This window comes from Cibotium barometz, chromosome 5 (assembly GCF_041138505.1).
Source record: "Cibotium barometz isolate CiBa-2024 chromosome 5, ASM4113850v1, whole genome shotgun sequence".
Classification (NCBI taxonomy): Eukaryota; Viridiplantae; Streptophyta; class Polypodiopsida; order Cyatheales; family Cibotiaceae; genus Cibotium; species Cibotium barometz.
Genome location: NC_141050.1, coordinates 29,067,267 through 29,086,444, shown reverse-complemented (window position 1 = coordinate 29,086,444; position 19,178 = coordinate 29,067,267). Strand labels below are relative to the sequence as shown.

Below are 19,178 nucleotides of genomic sequence, written 5' to 3'. Positions count from 1 at the left end.
ATCAATGTCAGTAAATCCATCTTTAGGCATTGCACCCACATGCAACTTCCTGTATACATCTTTTGCACTTTGCGGAGCACTTGGGCATTTATCAACGCAAAGGATGCAATATTTGCATCTAAAAAGAGCAATGCCTCTTGATTTCTGTTCAATAACATTCACATGCTCCCATTCGAGGCCCTTGTGTCTTGTCATACTTGAGAAGTTGAAGGCTGAAAAGTGAAAATCAAATGCTTGCATTAATTCTAGCAAGAGATTAGTCATTGAAAGAGGCTTTTTTTAAAAGCTTAATGAGAAGAAAATACCCAAATTCAATGGGAAGAAAAAATCTCATTGAATTTGGGTATTTTCTTCTCATTAAGCAAAAAAAGCCCCAAATTTGACGAAAATCTGCACAATGTGTAGATTTTCGTCAAATTTCGGGCTTTTTTTAAAAAGCTTTCAAAGTATTAAGCTCTCAATGAGAAGAAAAAACTCAAATTCAATGAGAAGAAAACTCAATGGAAAAGAAAAGCCCCAAATTTGATGAAAATCTGCACTGTGCAGATTTTCATCAAATTTGGGGCTTTTTTTTCCACAAGCTGAATTTAAATTTTTTTAAAAAGCCCCATATTTGACAAAAATTTCATTAAATTTGGGGCTTTAAAAAAAAGTTGAGTTGTAAACGTATTAAGCTAGTGAAGAGAGAGAGAGAGAGAGAGAGAGAGAGAGAGAGAGAGAGAGAGAGAGGAAACGAGTTCAATGCTGCAGATTTTCATTAAATTTGGGGCTTTAAAAAAAACAAGTTCAGACACGAATGCTATAAACGTTTGCAAGGCCTAGGAAACGCGAATGTTTGCAACTATGTATGTATGTATGTATATATATATATATATATATATATATACACACATATGTATATACACACACACACATATATATATATATGTATATATATATATATATATATATATACGTATATACATATATATATATATACGTATATACATATATATATATATACGTATATACATATACATATACATGTATATATATATGTATACGTATATGTATATGTATATATACATGTACATGTATATGTATATATGTATATGTATATACATGTACATGTATATATATATATATGTATATACATATACATGTATATATATATGTGTGTGTGTGTTTGTGTGTGTATACACACACACACACACACACACACACACACACACACACACATATATATATATATATATATATATATATATGTGTGTGTGTGTGTGTGTGTGTGTGTGTGTGTGTGTGCGTACATACATACATACATACACACACACACATATATATGTATATGTGTGTGTGTGTGCGGGCGTATACACACACATATATATACATACATACAATAATGGGTAGTATGTACGTATAGTGTATGCAAGCAGATTTGCACACATATACCTATACTTATAAACATTACATACATGTATATATATGCATATCTATCATTAGTTTGGTAATATGACAAAAAAGTGTCTAGTGTGCGGTTACGACTTTTGTAGAATTCTATTGAAATTCTTGTCACAAAATCAAAGCATGTTGGAAAAAACTTGAAATTTTTTAGGAGCATAGCTTATATCTCTAGGGCTTGAAATTCAATAACAAATTGAGTTAGCCATTGATTTCAAAACTTTTGGAGCCTGTAGACTTCACAATCTAGCTATAGCATAATCTGACTTATGTTAGCTGTTGTAAACCTAAAAATGATCTCAAAATTATAGCTTTGAAAGTGGTTTTTTTCTTAGTGTAATTGCGAAAATAAACATTTTGATTGAAGTTTTGTTTTGCTTAGAAAAAAAGCACCAAATTAAACCAAGTTTTGCACATAGCCTCCATAGGATGTTATAGATCATTTTAAAAAAAATGGAAAAAACAATCATGTTTGCAGCTTTATTTTCTTTATAGTGGGATGGGTAAAAGTATACATTACTTAAATGTTTTGATGTACCTTTGCCATCATGCACCCCTCTGCCTCCACCTTTGTGCACTCTATTTTTGGGCCGTCGTCTTGTTTCCTTCGCCTACCGCTTAGTGAACATCTTCTTTTGGCAGCGGTGGATTCAGGAACCATAGCTCCAAGGAGGGCGCAGTGGGTGATTATTAGACTTGGGGAGGATCGGGCCCTAACTCCATGGTAGGTCGAGCAAACTTCTGAAGCACGATTTTAGGTAGGACCTCCCTCAGGCGGATTTTCGGTGTATGGGGGAGGAGCTTATCTTCACCATTAGGGGACCTGACCCCTGACATCTTCCGGAGAGAGCAAGAGAGAGAGGAGTCTCTACTTGGCCTCTCACTCATGTTAGCTAGGTGCCTACTGCCTTGTGAGCTATTTGCCAAAGGAAAAGAGTAGTCTTTTGTGGCTGGACGTTGTCCCACAATTGTTTCCAAAAATCTCGAAGGAAATGTGCAGGGATGTCATGGGTCTACCAATGTACTGTTGCTGGCATGTTGAATCATGTGGCCCAAACAGACTATATACTAAAAAAAGGGGATGTCGGGAGCATCGCCGAGGGGGGGGGGGCATCCTCTAGGGAAAAGGGATCATGCCATTTCCCTTGTCTAGATCCCATTGTTATCACATCAGTAATCGGCCCTCCCATAGCCATAATCTCTCTGTGGCCACTTTGGTTGGGCGAGTGTCAATGTGCCAGTTGTGGTCATGAAACCCAATCACTATCTCTCTATAAAGTGCAGGCTGAGGTCCTCTATTTGGGGGGGGGGGGGACCACTCAATTTTCCATGTGCTCAATAGAAAAGGTCAGAGGGTGCCTCCATCTACACCATGGATGGCAATCGATGTTTGGTAAAAATCCCTACCCACTTAGGGGGAGACTTAGGGGGAGGCAGGTCGAGGATTGGTGTGAGCCATTCCGAAGAAATGGAGTCATCAATGTTGAACGTAAGCATGCCTTTGCCTCGGATCCCAATATCGAGGCTCCACTCCTAGGCCTCACGTGGGAGCCATTTGAAGGTGAGCCACTCTCCAAGAGACTGTGTCGGTCCCTCACTCAAAGTCCTTCAAGAGACATGAGGATGGGAGCCTAGCATGTGGCCACTAGGAAGGGTAATCAAGGGGTTCAAGATCAGTTTGATGGAGTCTCTCCTCATTCAGCACTAGGGGAGACCAACAAAGAGCCAAAAGGATGTTGTCCCAGACTCAAAAATGGCTTGCCGCAACGTGGTCCTCAAAGGTTGGACTTAGGATGTGGGTCCTGGTCTCTGTAAACATCTTCTCAGGAAACGATACAGGCCATGAGAAAGTCCTTCCAGGGTTCACCACCTGGGAGAAGGCCTTGGTGATCAGGTTACCCAAAAGGGATATGCCTTTCAGGCGAGGCTAAATGATGATTCACCAAGCCATCTTGTCTAATGTGGCCAGCCTACCATCATTACTTCTCAAAAGAAGTTACGGATCAATCACTATACCTGTCCAATACAAGTCCTGGTGATGTACCACATGGTAGTGAAAAGACATGGTTTGCTTCCACTTCTTCTTTGTCTCTCTCTCAAAAGCATTCTCTGTATGTCTATGTCACGTGCACAGACACAAACCTCTCTCACATGCATTCTAAGTATGTCTATGTCACATGCACAGACACAAACCTCTCTCACACATGAGGAAACATTGTTCTTGAGTTTGTGGGGCCCAAGCAACCTAAGATGGTTAGTCCACAAGGTTCCTACATGACTATGTTGTAGTCTAATATGGTCCCAGTCATATGATATGATCGTTTGTTGGTCATTTTGGACTAAGTCGTGGGTTGGCCGACATGACTTACGTTCATGCTGACCCTTGGTACTATATATAGACTAGTTTGGCAACCTTGGTTTATCATCGATTTCATTGTGTTCATAGAAAGACATCCTCCACCCAGAGTTTTTCTAGATCACCCCATCAAATCTTGTTACGCGGAGCACACAGGTAGGATAACTATCAACTTGTAATCAAAGTTTGCGAGGAGTACTTTTATTTATTCTTCACTTCATTTTGCAATTTAGTGCTTTTCATTGTGCTGGTCATGCTTCCTCTATTGTGTTTTTAACATGGTATCAAAGCATAGGATCTAGACAAACCTTATTTTGGCAGTTTGGTATTTGAAGACAGATTTGTAGACATGGTCTAACTTACAAATAATGTAGCCGCTCGTGTCTATCCTCCACCATTTGGTGATGGAAAATTAGATGGGATGAATGAATGCAGATACACTATCTGCCATGGATGGTTCTAGAGATTTGAAAGCCATTTAATCTTAGATTAAGATTTAAAGTAAAAAATCATCTTGTAGAATGGTTTTCAAGCTTTTAGACCATCATTATGTTAAATTTCTTTAGATAATAGCATTCTAGATTTTGAACGTTTTCTAGTTCGAGACCTTGAATACATGGATACAAGACAAGGAACTATTGCTTGCAAATACCAACTAATTAATACAAAGAAGATCTTGAGAGTGAGGCCTCTAAAAGGCCTAGTTTACAACTTTAAGGATTACATATAATTGTCAAATGGATTGATAGATACTTCCTTCTCATAAGTTAAGTGCTTTTGTGCTCTCAAGAATCCAAATTTGTACTAATGTTGTTTGATTTGGTTGATGTTACCAAGAGAAAAGTCATCTATGGCATCTAGTCATGTGTAATGGGCAAAATTAAGAGTATCATTTATGGTTGGCATTCTCATTTGGAGCATGTCAACTATCATCTACTTTGCAATAAGGGAAAGACAAAACCTTCAAAGAGTACATACATATGTAAAACAATACCTAGGTTGTTTCCATGTCCCATAGCTTTTTAAGGGTAGTACAGAATGTCAAAAAATCACACATGGGAATAATGTCAAGAGATATTGATTTCTCATATGATGTTGGACTTAGGGTCTATCAAATGCATAGTTTAATTCCAAAGAAGAACGTTGACAAGTATTTTTTCTACTTGTGCTAGAGGTTTTTGTTTCTCTCTTGACATTATGTTTGTTATGATAACCACAGTCATGTTTGAGGATTGAAGTCCTCTCATGACATGATGATGCTAAAGTTGTTTGTCGATGCGTGTCAATGTATTCTTTGCTATAAGATGCTAGCAGCTAAATTTCCACAATAGATTGGCATGAAATGTGTGCCTTGGTTTGAAGATAAGTTTCCATGGTGGTTTTGTAATTCATTCAAAGCTTTTGAATACATTTTCATTTAAATTCATTAACTTTTAGTAGAGATGTTTCCTTAGTTGCCTCAATAGACAAAAGGAGTTAGTGAAAGTTTTGTAATCTTTCATACAATTCCTTGAGAAAAATAACATTATGGTCTTATGAGTTGGTTTATCTAAAGGAGAAATGTGCTTTAAGAATGCAAAAAAGAAGGAAACTTTTAGCAAACTTGAAGGAAGGTTCTTTGCACATTATTATACGATGTCTTTCTTAAGTGAGCTAGGAGATCGACCTCTATACATAAAAATTGGCCTCTCATCAAGGCTCTATAAGCAATACGCCCTTTTGGCAAGTATTCAATATTTAGGATATTAATGGTTTATAAGGGATATATAGACAACTGTGGTGATAACAATCGCGAACGGGCATTTGGTCTAGTGGCATGATTCTCGCTTAGGGTGCGAGAGGTCCCGAGTTCAATTCTCGGAATGCCCCGCCATTATTTTTTCTGGTCTGTTGTCGCGCGTGCTGCTGTCGTGTACTTGTTTAAGTGATTTTACTTTTCGGACATAGAGATTTTAGAGCAAACCATATTTTTTTTAGCATGTGCGTGGATATTTCTCAATCCTCCTCCTCCTCTCTCTCTCTTTCTCTCTCTCTCTCTCTCTCTCTCTCTCCGTTCGAGAGGCGTGTCTGTCACTTATGGGGTTGCCAAGGCACAAGAGGGGCGGGAGGGGTGGCCTATCCCTCGACTATAGTTTCAAGGAGCTAGAGGGGCGACACCTCACAACAAAAAAGGGAAGGGGGGGGGGGGGTGGAGGAGGAGGGGGCAAACACAACCTTATACATTAATACAACAATGACCTAGACCCACCGCTCGTCTTTAGTGGGTCGATTGTTGACCGGTGTAAAGCACTCTACACACTTGTTTACATCTATGACACATGTACATAGAACACATACACATGCATATAAAACATACACATATAGAATACATACACATACAGAACATGCACATGCACATAGAATACACATGTAAATCGCATATGTATACACACACAGGTGCGCACATCACATAGATGCATGCACGCACACATTTAGGCATAATGGGTGAGTGCATGCACACATCTATTTTTTTAAGGTCTTACATATGCATGCGAAGAGTTGCCACATTATAGATGCGTCAAATGTTTTATGGTATCCATCATACAAAATAGCATATTAAACACTACATGTTTCGGATAGAAATCACGGTATAATTGTGTATGACATATTTTCAACTCTTACTTCTTATTTTGTACACCTTTGGAAATAAATTCCTCAAATACAATTATAAACTCAACACACACATAAACTCTCTCTCTCTCTCTCTCTCTCTCTCTCTCTCTCTCCCCCATTAAACGCGACACAAAAACATGTATGTGTCATCTTTTAACAAAAATAATGATACAAAGCATCTGCAAACCAAGCTCATGATGCGATCTTTACTTATAAACAAAAGAACTAAGTAGTCAATGTTCTAACTTATGAAAGGATCAATCTAATTGCCAGTAACATAATGTAGTTTGCACTTTTGAGAGCACTCCACTATGGACAATACATACTTTCAAGCCAAAAAAAAACAACAACAAAATGTCAATAGAAAGAGGTAAATAGTCAATGTTCTAAGTCATAAAAGCATTAATCTAGCTGTGATAAGCATAATCTAGTTTGCGCTTTCAAGATCACTCAACTAAGGGCAATGTATCATGCCCAATAACATAAGAATCTGATGGTGATGCATCGCCATCACATCAGGTAATGTAGATGTCTTTTCCTTTCTTAAAATTTTCTTTTGTGGGCTTACATACAAATACATAAGTATTACTAAAAAGACATAACAAGAACATTGAGGAACACACATGTGATTAACCTTATCAATAGAAGAAAGAAGACTTTGTCGAAGGTGAGGAGCTATGTAAACACATAACAAAACCCAAAGCTCATGTATGATCTATGCCGAATCCAATCATATGGAATCAAGTATCTCTCAAAAGAGGCGACATAGATCTCATGGTCGCCCCCAACCCAACAGTACCAGAAACAAACTCCTTTTTAAATAAGTAGACACCATACTCAACCTCAGGACGATCCCTCAACCTCAAAATGACCCCATACAACTGATGGCCTCATCAATGACTTTCACCATAAAGGTATCAACCAACAGTGAAATCTTAAAATAAAAAAGAAACAATGAAGCTATATAACAAAATGTATAAACGTTCATATAATCACCTGATTTATGTATAGTTTACCCATCTTTATGGCTGTGAATCATGATGCAAGCTAAAGCCTTTGTGTGAGGTAAAGGCTCTATAGAAAACCAAGTTATATGATGCATGTTTCAAAAGCAATTTTAGCTTTGAATAAATAGAAAATGTAGATACAAAAATGCTAATTGGAATGTTATGCTCCCGCATAACCAACATGAATTTAATATCATACATGATTCTTCCTAAATTGAAAAAACAAATTAGTAAACACGACACAAAATAAATATACCCACAACCACACAAATCCACATCAATACAAACAACAAGGTAGAGTGGAGAGTTGGGAGAATTGAGGCAGAGCTGAGCTTAAGGGTTTCAATCCTTTTATTAGGCCACCTCTCCACAAATTAGTCTCAATTTCCAACACAGAACAAATAGACCTAAAACCACACACATGCACATTGATAATCATATACACATACACATACATAAACATACATAGACACCCCATTCAAACACACCATTACATCCACATAAGACATAGATAAAAGAACGTATTATTGGCCAAATAACACAAATAGTGTATATGGCTTAGGTGGTGCACTAAATCGTTGACTGGACACATCGAATGATATGGAGGTGGGCGGGGAGTGATGACTTGGTAGGTCGAGAAACTCAGCTAGCGTGGTTGGCATGATTGGTTAGTGGCGGGGGTGTTGCTTATTATGATGAATGACAACCATGCTGTAGGTAACAAATTGCTTTTAGGCTGTTCTTGTTGTGCCAGATACAAAGCTTCCTTATATATAACATTAGTAGTACGAACCATTTGTGGAGTACTCACATTGGCATTATCTTGAAGGAATACCTTGACGATCGTAGACGTGAGAAAGTAGCATCCAATTTCCCATTTCTAAATAGCAATGTTACCAAGTATAATCCTTAAAGAGACACCGTTTGGTCTTGTGATTTGTTTATTACGCAAGTTAGACAAGGAACTGCCTTCGTCTCATATTAAATGGAAGCTGCAATGTACTTGGAATGAAAGTTATCCTGGGAATGAACACCCTATCTCTAATATTAGTGCCACTAATTACTTCCTCTAACACCTTGTGTGAAAATCCTTGCATATTAATCGAGTTTCATTGCACAATCCCTTTCGAAGATTTAGATTGTGCAAAAAATTATTGGAGCATTCCTTTTCAAAACCAGACGAGGTGGATACCTATCACCAAGATTAAGATTGTTTAGGTACACTGTTGCATACAAAAAAGATTATTCAACTGTTATTGACTAAATCTACACTCAATTACTTCTTGCTCTCCCCAGGCATGGTTTTTAGTGCCGTGCTCAAGGTTTCAAGGTGTAAGAATAGCATGCTCTTTAAAATATAATGCATCATCTACAACACTTAGAAGCCCCCTATATACCCATTCAATCAAGTCTTCCATAGACCCTCTCTCTAAAAGAATTTTTAGTGGAATAATGCCTTCTTTTATTCCCCTCTTGTCTGTTCCATTGCCAATGTCTAGGACCCACTATATGAATTTATGATCCATTGAGTTATTGCCATTTTGAAGGACCCACATGTTTTGTGTACGATTCAACACTTAAGTGTCTCTCCATATCTATGAGTGAAATAATGTAGCATTAATAATGTCCTCTCCTCCTACCTTTGGAACAAACAAAAAGATCTTTCTAAAATCTCCGCCAAACAATATGACCTTTCCACCAAAAAGTTGATCGCTGGCCATGATGCCTCTTAATGTTCTCTTTAATGCTTCAAAGGAAAGGCATATCGATGGGTCATGGGTACTTCATCCCGTAGTATTAGCTTAGCTACCTTCACAACATCTGCAAGCTGACTGTTAACCTTTATATTATAGGTGCTAGCTGTATTAGGTCCAATGGTATTTTGAACTGTGATGATTTAGTTGTGCGACCATTAGATCTAGTACAAGGCTGCAATGCTAGAAGATACACACCCACATAGAGATTTACAATCAATTGGCATCAACGTGCGAAAGTGTTATGTCCATGATCAACAAGGTAAGTGCCAAAGAAACATGCCCCTCCCCACGCAATCAAGAAAGCAAACAGTTATATACAAAGGTCTTGCCAGACCCTCCTAGACCATCAAGAAAAAACACTTCACCAGCATGTGCATAGATTGCCTCCAAAATTTGAAGGTAGCCAATTGATAATCATTTAGAGTTGTTTCCATCCGATCAGTAATTTTTTCCTTCTGCTCAGCATCAAACATTCTCTTTTCTTATAACAATAATTCATTTGTAACTACTGACATAGTTGATCTATCAATAATAAGAGGCATTTCATCAAACTCAGCCAACCTTCATCCATTGTGCGCTAAATGCAATAAAGCCTCATTCTTTGCTACTACTTGATGATATTTTAAATTTTCTATAGTCAATTCTAATGCATAAAACAATTCTTTTGATAAACATCTTTGTCACAAAAGGCTGGGAGAGGTAGGCTCATAAAACACCTAAATTGTGACAAACATTAGGTGTCTTAATACTTGTGATTTTCTTTTGATCCGGTTTGATGAAACACTACCTCTTGCATACACACAAACCATTCTTTATCACTTTCCAAAAAACCTATATCTATGCATGCTTCCTTAAAAGTAGGATAAAGTTTCCCATCAAAAGTGTGCAAGTCATCAAAAGACTTATGAAATATTTCTCACCAGATGGAGAAACATAGTACATACTACCAATGCTATTGCCTAACTTTCTTCTTCTATTCCACTTATGAATACTTGTGTTTGTTGAAATAAGTGATGCTAGAGTGCCAAGTCACCTAGTCAAATTATCTGACATGAGTTATCAAAGCCTTGTTGTACCTACCTCATATAAAAGGGATCCTTTTTAATCAATTCAAGTCATTCAGATTTCACTATTATAATCTTCTCTATGAGTGCAAGCTACTCAATCTTGTAACCTAATTAGTTTGAGATCATCTTCACTACTCATGTACTCTCACTATGAGTCTCTTGCACTTTCACGTACCATATCCATGCCTAGATCCATGCATCTTAACATGGTATCAAAGCTAGTTATGCATAAGTCTATAGTAGGATTAAGCAAATGATAGTATAGGTAGCTTAGATTAACACATGTTAATGCATGAGTAAGTATTAGCATTAAATTAAGTAGGTCCTCATCATCTCTTCTTTTCACCTTAGGATTCTTCAAAGTTTATGAGCTTAACTCTGCTTGGTGTCAATCCAAGGAAGCATTGCTTCTAAAAATTAACTGGATTCATTTGACTGCTCTACTCACTGCCACCACAAGAAGGAAATACATTTGTCGCTATAGTGATATCAGAGCTACACAGTTGGTGGCGACCTCCTCCATGCATACAATTAGCAGCTTGACCTCCTTAGAAGCACACAAATTGTGACCTCATCAATAGCACATAGATAACGACAACCTCCTCACTAGCATATAGTCGGTGGCAATCTTCTCAGAAGCATCATATAGACGGCGGCCGATAGCTGCAGGCATAAAACACTTGTTTCTTTGTTTTTTAATTACTATTTTAAAAAAAGCCTAAGGTTACCCTTAGTTGCTATAAGGGCTGGTATAAACAGTCTACAATAAGAGCTAATTCACATAAAAAACATAGGCCATGTGTCTTTTGTAAGCATTGCATCACCCATTTTTTGCAACGAATCATTGCATTATCATTCTTATAACAAGGGTAGACACTGCCTGAGTAGCACTAAAACCAAGGTTTAAAGTAACACCCCCTTCTCATCATGGAGCATGTAGAAGAAGTCTCTCAAGATTTAATGGTGATGGGTTTTACACATGGCAAAGCAAGACCACATACTTGTTTATGTGTAAGGAGATGTGGCACCTAATTGAGAATGAACAAGTGGAGGTTGAACGACTTCAAAATAATGAAGCATTGGGCCTTATTGCTCAAAACCTCATTGATGATGTGATTAGTCACATTGCCGGCATCAAGGGTGCCAAATTGACATGGCAAGAGCTTAAAAAGATTTTCGGCACTGACTCAAAGAGCTCAAAGATCAACCTTCTCATGCAGTTTTATAAGCTCGACAAGGACACCAAGACCATGGCCCAACACATGAGCAAGTTCAAAGGTATCAAGCAACAACTTAATGCTTTGAAGAAAGTTATTGAAGAAGATGAATCTATTGCTATGCTATTAAAGAGTGTTGACAAAGAACCATATGAATCTATTGTTAGGCTATTAAAGAGTGTTGACAAAGAACCATTAAAGAGTGTTGACAAAGAACCATATAAATCACTTGTTGCTATACTTAAAAATGTGCCCAACACTAAAATTCAAGATATAGAATCATCTTTTCTTGAACATGAATAAAAATTCAAGGATAAAGAAGCATTCAAATCACATTCAAGTGAGCAAGCACTCTATGCAAAGGGTGGGAGATTTCAATGGACAAATCAATCAATGCCTCAACTTCCAAGATGCCATCACTATGGAAAACTTGGTCACATAAAGAATGAATGTCACAACAATAAAGATAAACCAAAGCTTGTTTGTGACTACTGTGGAAAAATTGGTCATTACACTCCATAAATAATCACCATCTTAAAACATGACATTATTGTATAGGGGAAGATGAACCTGCATTCTTTGGACATTAAGCTTTTCATCATGCATATCATATTTGCCAACATACTTTTGATGCCGACAAATAATATGCATCGAAAGACCTATTGATCTCATCTACCACACCATTAGTTGAATGGTGTAGTTCTCCTTGTCTTTCTGCATTCACCATCTGCATCCTAATTCTTGCTCTATCATGACCCTTGTACACATATTTATACAAATACTTAACTACTGTGACTATGGAACATACTTAAATGTTGATGTGTGTGATATATTTCATGGAGAGGAAACTTGGATTAAATGGCAAAATCCAGTGACGACTGCGACTGTCTACCACATCCCCTTTCACTTGTATGTTCCTACCATTATCTTGATGCATGTAAATAGGATAGCCACCTCTATTCTCATGCAAGGAGTAAGGGGATTTAGTGGACCACATGGGCGATGAAAATTACGTTGTCTAATAATCTCATGTAACTCAAGAAACATTTCCCTATCAAGTAGCTTTGTGCTTACTGACTAATCTTAGTTGCCTTAAATGCATCTTCAAAAATTAATAATATACGCAAGTGCAAACGATATCTCTTTTGGAATCAATCACATGAACATCCCCAACCACATTTATAAACAAATTATTCTTTGTAATTGACCTCATCATTGTTGAAATATACAAGTGAATAGAGTGTGTGCGAGAACAAGCTCTTGGATAGAGGCTGTAAAAGAGAAGATGTAATTGTGAAAGAACCTGTGAAAAGGTGAGAAGAATCTACTGGGAGAGAATAAAGGGTAGCATGAGAGAATGTAGGAGTGTGGAGTTATTCTGGGAGATATTCAGGGAAAAGAGAAGAGGTGGAGAGAATCAGGCAAAAGGTGGAGATATTCTGGGAGTGAATCATGGAGAAATCAATGGGATTAGATGCTTGATGTAAACTCTATAAATTGATAGCCCTAATGAGAATTTGCTGGTTTTTGAGTATCCATGCCTACATTAATCTATTTGCTAATTACCCACTAATTACATCTTAAGTATTTGCTAATCACTTTGTTAATGATGTTGATTCTAGTGTATGATCCACCATAGCTCATCATTATGCTCAAATTTCAACATGGTATCAGAGCCATGCCTAGAATCAACCAGATTTATGAGCCTATTAGTGAATTAATTAGGATTAGTAGGTAATTAGCAAAAAATCAAGTTTTTTAGTGAGTTTTCACTCTTCCCCTTCACCCCCAGCCAGTGGAGGGTCTCTAGCACCTTGCACACATAAAATTAGGGCACAAGCTTTATACACAAGCTAGCTAACATCCCTAGCTTCAAGCCCATCTACTCCACGCAGCAAACCGCCCGGCGGAAGTAGCGAATTTTTGCTAATTAGCAGGCGCCGTTTTTCTGAAGGGAACTGCAGATCTTGAGCCCATCAGTTCAAATCTTTCTAATTCCTCTTAGCCCAAGGGGTAATCAAGCATGCTCTACAAGCTGGTGAAGACAGAAATCAATTTCATCAAGTCTACAGAGAGATCCAAGCTCTTCATCAAATTTGCAGGTGACTTTGGTAAAACAGAGATTAAGCTTTCATTATTTGGTCAAATATTATGTTTCTTGGCTTAATCCTCTACTAGACTCATTGCTATTGATGCCTTTGAAAGCATTTGAGATCATTTGAAGTGGAAGGCACCAGATCTGGACTCCCCGTATACTCTGTTTTTTGCACACAAAACAGAGCATTAATTTGCTAATCAGTGATTAATCAGTACTAATCACTATATTTTGGTGCAATTAAGGGTTCAAATTAACCATTAGGTATCTGATACAGATCCCTATAACTTCAGATTGCAAATCAGAGTTGGTTTAATACTCCAACCATCCCGTACAAATTGGTTACCCTTGATTTAATGTAATTTCTGGTAAAATTGTGCTGATAAATTTGTGAAAATCATCATTTTGCATTTAACCCTTGGTTAATGCCTGTAAATCTCACTCAAATTCAAGATTATTCACAGCCAGAGTTGCATTTGGAATGTGCATGAGAATGAATGCTATACGCATTATGTATTGGGCACATTTTATCAGTGTAAAAATGGGAACAGACACTGCCCTTGTCCAGATTAAGGCAAGAGGTAAGACCTCCCGCATAAATTTGGGTTTGCATTGCATAATGATACAAGATAAACATAAAAAGCCCAAAGGAACTGTCAGCAAAACATTGAAACATGTTGCTCACATGGAGCAAAATGACCTGTGACGGATGAGCTCATGGCCCCAGCCATGACAGAAGAAGAATATCTCTTCCCAAGAAGAGGATCCACACCAAGAAGAAGATCTGAAGGAAGACATGGACACGAGGAGAGATGCTGCCGAGAAGAAGACTGAAGACAAGAGAAGATGTAAGGCTCCAAAGAGTGAGGAGCCATGTGAAAATCTCTGAGAGAGAGAGAGAGAGAGACCCCACAACCCAATGTAACCTGCCCCAATAAAGTAAAACCACCTCTGAGCCACCGATGATGTAGGCCACGTGGTAGATGTATGTATGAGCACTTTAGTCACGTTCGCAGGCAACTATAGTAAGCCTTGGACACATAGAGAGAGAGAGTGTCAAGGACTATGAGTTTAGGGATCTGAGGCACTGGTCGCAGGCTGTCAAGTAAGAGAGAAACTTGATATAGGGTCCAGGTGTGCTGAGATAACTTGAGGGGAGGAGTAGACACTGGTCGCGGACTACCAAGTAAGGGGTGGCAAACTTGGTATAGGGTCTAGGTGTTCTAGGAGTATTCACTTGAGGGGAGGTGTTGAAATATACAAGTGAATAGGGTGTGTGCGGGAACAAGCTCTTGGATAGAGGCTGTAAAAGAGAAGATGTAATTGTGAAAGAACCTGTGAAAAGGTGAGAAGAATCTACTGGGAGAGAATAAAGGGTAGCATGAGAGAATGTAGGAGTGTGGAGTTATTCTGGGAGATATTCAGGGAAAAGAGAAGAGGTGGAGAGAATCAGGCAAAAGGTGGAGATATTCTGGGAGTGAATCATGGAGAAATCAATGGGATTAGATGCTTGATGTAAACTCTATAAATTGAGGCATAGCCCTAATGAGAATTTGCTGGTTTTTGAGTATCCATGCCTACATTAATCTATTTGCTAATTACCCACTAATTACATCTTAATTATTTGCTAATCACTTTGTTAATGATGTTGATTCTAGTGTATGATCCACCATAGCTCATCATTATGCTCAAATTTCAACAATCATATCCTTATGCTTTTGATAAAACATGCAAGTTATCAGACCCAGTCGATTATGCACACTTTTCCCTTGAAGCAATGCTTCGGATATTTCAGATCATTTTGGATTGCAAGTGAATGCATTGAACAAATATGGCTTAAGTGGTCCTCATGTAAAAGTGGCAACACAAATCTGTGCCCTACAATATTGCCTTATATAGTCCATGCACCATCAACTGCATTAACCATGTCTAATAATTCCAGATACACTTTTGCATGTAAAGTTGTTTCATTATTGCGTATCCATACTAGCCTCGATTCCTCCATGCTATTGTATGTATCAACAATGTTTGTTGCACTAATCTCCCTCCATGTAGAAGGAAAGCATTGGTATCAAGTATGACCTAAAGCCAATATGCATGTAATACTATCTTTGAGTAACACATTTTGTACTCTGAATCTCATATAGTGACACATGGCCCAGGAACATCAACATATGGAATATATACATGCCAACGATCCTCTCATATATATACATGCCAACCATCCTCTCCTCGTGGTGGAAATAAAAGAACATATAAGAGTGGCATGTGTGATCGATGCAAATTAGGTATTCTTCTCATAAACCCATCGTAAGAAAAAAATTGGGTGTCTCGATAGCCAACATCAGCATCATCTCCTTACCCTGGCATGATAGTAGCAACCTTGTTAGCTATGGGCACCAAGTATTATCTAGAGATAGAGCGGTTCTCGTAAATTATCATCCTCAAATTTGCATTACTTCTCAATACTTCCCCAACAACTTGCAATGCCCATCGATTACATTTATGCATCATCCTTTCAGACAAACACACATACACCAATTTACACATTATTCTAATTAAATATAATTTTATAAGATTTTAGATGGTTTAAACTTACATTTTTATTTTTTACAATGCCATAGATCAGTATCTCTTTGAGTAGTAAGCATTTAGTTATTACCTGATTTGGCAACCCTTTTATTATACACATGGGTCCAAAGTAGTACTTGGATTTCTCTTTTCTATTGGCTCAATTATCTTTTCTATTATGCATTTTGCATGTCTTATATTTGATCACTTTATGTCAGTTCACGTATGGAACATTTGTAAACAGTTTTTGGTCTCATAGACCTATTGGAAATTTTGTAGAGGCTAATAAAATCTCTCTCTCTCTCTATATATATATGTGTGTGTGTGTGTGTGTGTGTGTGTGTGTGTGTGTACACATATACTCTTTATATATACATAAACACATTTTCTTTTTCTACATACATATACACATATACATATATTCATGCCGAAGACAATTTGTAACAAAAAAAATCACTGAGAGATTGTGTGCACATACTCTTTTTTTCTTTTTCTACACAAGAAATCTCTCTCTCTCTCTCTCTCTCTCTCTCTCTCTCTCTCTATATATATATATATATATATATATATATATATATATATATATATATATATATATATATATATATATATATATTCTTTTTCTACACAAGAAATCTCTCTCTCTCTCTCTCTCTCTCTCTCTCTCTCTCTCTCTCTCTCTTTGAGAGAGAGAGCGAGAGAGAGAGAGAGAGAGAGAGATTTCTTGTGGGAGAAGGGGGGACTTTAAGGAGGCGCCTATTTCACACATGTGGTGGAGTTTTTAACTCAAAAAAATTGTGATATTTTTATCTCTCCTCTCTCCTGGATCAAACCAAATCAAAAGGGAGCCAAACTAGGTCCAAATCTTGTCCAACTGAACTTGGAAAATTCTAGAACCAATTGATTGGTTGGGGGCTTCTTCTATGATAGAGAAGCAAGCAAAAACAAGAGGTAAAGTGTAATTTTATGGTTTTTCTCTACTATTCTCAATGTTTTTCACTTCTCAACTCCTCTCAAGCTTGAGAAGTTTTTTAATTAAGTGGTTATAATGCAAATCAAGCTTTTCTTAAGAGTTATAATGAATAATTAAGAAAAGTTTACATTCATGCTTAAATTAGGATGCTTTTATGTTTATCTCTCTCTCTCTCCCAAAGAATGGTCATTCCTATGACCAATTCTCTATTCAATGATGCTTCTCATGGAGAAATTCTTAATTCACAAGTCAAACTCTAGGCTTGTGAAGCTAGAGGTAAAGAAAATGGTTTTTAATACTTATATGTTTGTAAATTATGGTAATATTATGAGATAAATCCGTAAATTAGATTTAAGGCTAAAAGATAGTTATACTATCATAATTACATTACTAAGTCTTATTCTTTTCTAAAATATTAAAAACTTTCAGTAATAGTAGCAGCAGAGCGGAGCTATGGCAAAATTTTTAAGAAATTGATACATAATTCATTCTTATGCATAATGTGAAAAGAGGACTTCCTACCATATTCTAGGATTGAATATCCTAGGCTAAAAGAATGATTTTCATCACATTCATGGAAAACTAATTTTTAAGGTTTATGCATAATTAAATAATTAAGAAAAGAGGATATTGAGGTAATTTTATTTAAATGATAAAAGAGGAATTCCCATGACATTGGAATTCGATCAATTAAATGGAAAAAGTGGATTCTTGGTATATTGGAATTAATTGATATTTTATCTAAATTTAAAAGAGGAATTTTAGATAAATTTATTTTATGTATGAGAAATATTTAAATGATAAAAGAGGAATTACCATGACATTGGAATTCAATCATTTAAATGGGAAAAAGAAGAATTCTTGGTATATTGGAATTAATGGATATTTTATCTAAATTTAAAAGAAGAATTTTTGATAAATTTATTTTACGTATGAGAAATATTTAAATGATAAAAGAGGAATTCCCATGACATTGGAATTTTATCATTCAAATGGAAAAAGTGAAATTCTTGGTATATTGGAATTAATGGATATTTTATCTAAATTTAAAAGAGGAATTTTAGATAAATTTATTTTATGTATGAGAAATATTTAAATGATGAAAGAGGAATTCCCATGACATTGGAATTCAGTCATTTAAATGAAAAAAAGAAGAATTCTTGGTATATTGGAATTAATGGATATTTTATCTAAATTTAAAAGAGAAATTTTAGATAAATTTATTTTATGTATGAGAAATGTTTAAATGATAAAAGAGGAATTCCCATGACATTGGAATTCAATCATTTAAATGGGAAAAGTAAAATTCTTGGTATATTAAAATTAATGGATATTTTATCTAAATTTAAAAGAGAAAATTTAGATAAATTTATTTTATGCAAAAAGAGAAATTCCCATGATATTTGAGATCGAAAAAATTAAATGAAAAAAAGAGAAATTTTTAGTATAATTCAATTTATGAATATTTATCAAAAGTGAAAATATGGATAGAATTGATTTTTGTAGATCCCATGAATTCTTTTATTCAAAAGAGGAATATTGAATATAATTCAATTGAGAAATTGAGAAAGAAAATGGAAATAGTCATCGAGAAAAAGAACCTTTATCTAGGCCAAGCAATTGGCAAAACTTTAGAAAAAGTCCCATTATCATTATCGAAGTAGAAAAGGCTACTAAATGGGAATAAGATGTGAATGGGATGTGATAGGATGTGATAAGATGTAAATGGGATACGATAAGATGTGAATGGATGTGATAAGATGTAAATGGGATGCGATAGGATGTGAACGGATGTGATAAGATGTGAACGGATGTGATAAGATGTGAATGGGATGCGATAGGATGTGAACGGGATGCAATAGGATGTGAACGGATGTGATAAGATGTAAATGGGATGCGATAAGATGTAAATGGGATGCGATAAGATGTGAATGGGATGTGATAAGATATAAATGGGATGCGATAGGATATGAACAGATGTGATAAGATGTGAATGGGATGGGATAGGATGTAAATGGATGTGATAAGATGTAAATGGATGTG

The 19,178-nt window shown here is 36.4% G+C and overlaps 1 non-coding gene across 1 annotated transcript; it reads left to right on the top strand.

The window, feature by feature from the left end:
- Positions 1–5,593: 5,593 nt before the first annotated feature.
- TRNAP-AGG (transfer RNA proline (anticodon AGG)) lies at positions 5,594–5,665 on the top strand. Its single transcript has one exon. It is a non-coding gene; the product is annotated as a tRNA-Pro (tRNA).
- Positions 5,666–19,178: the final 13,513 nt, after the last annotated feature.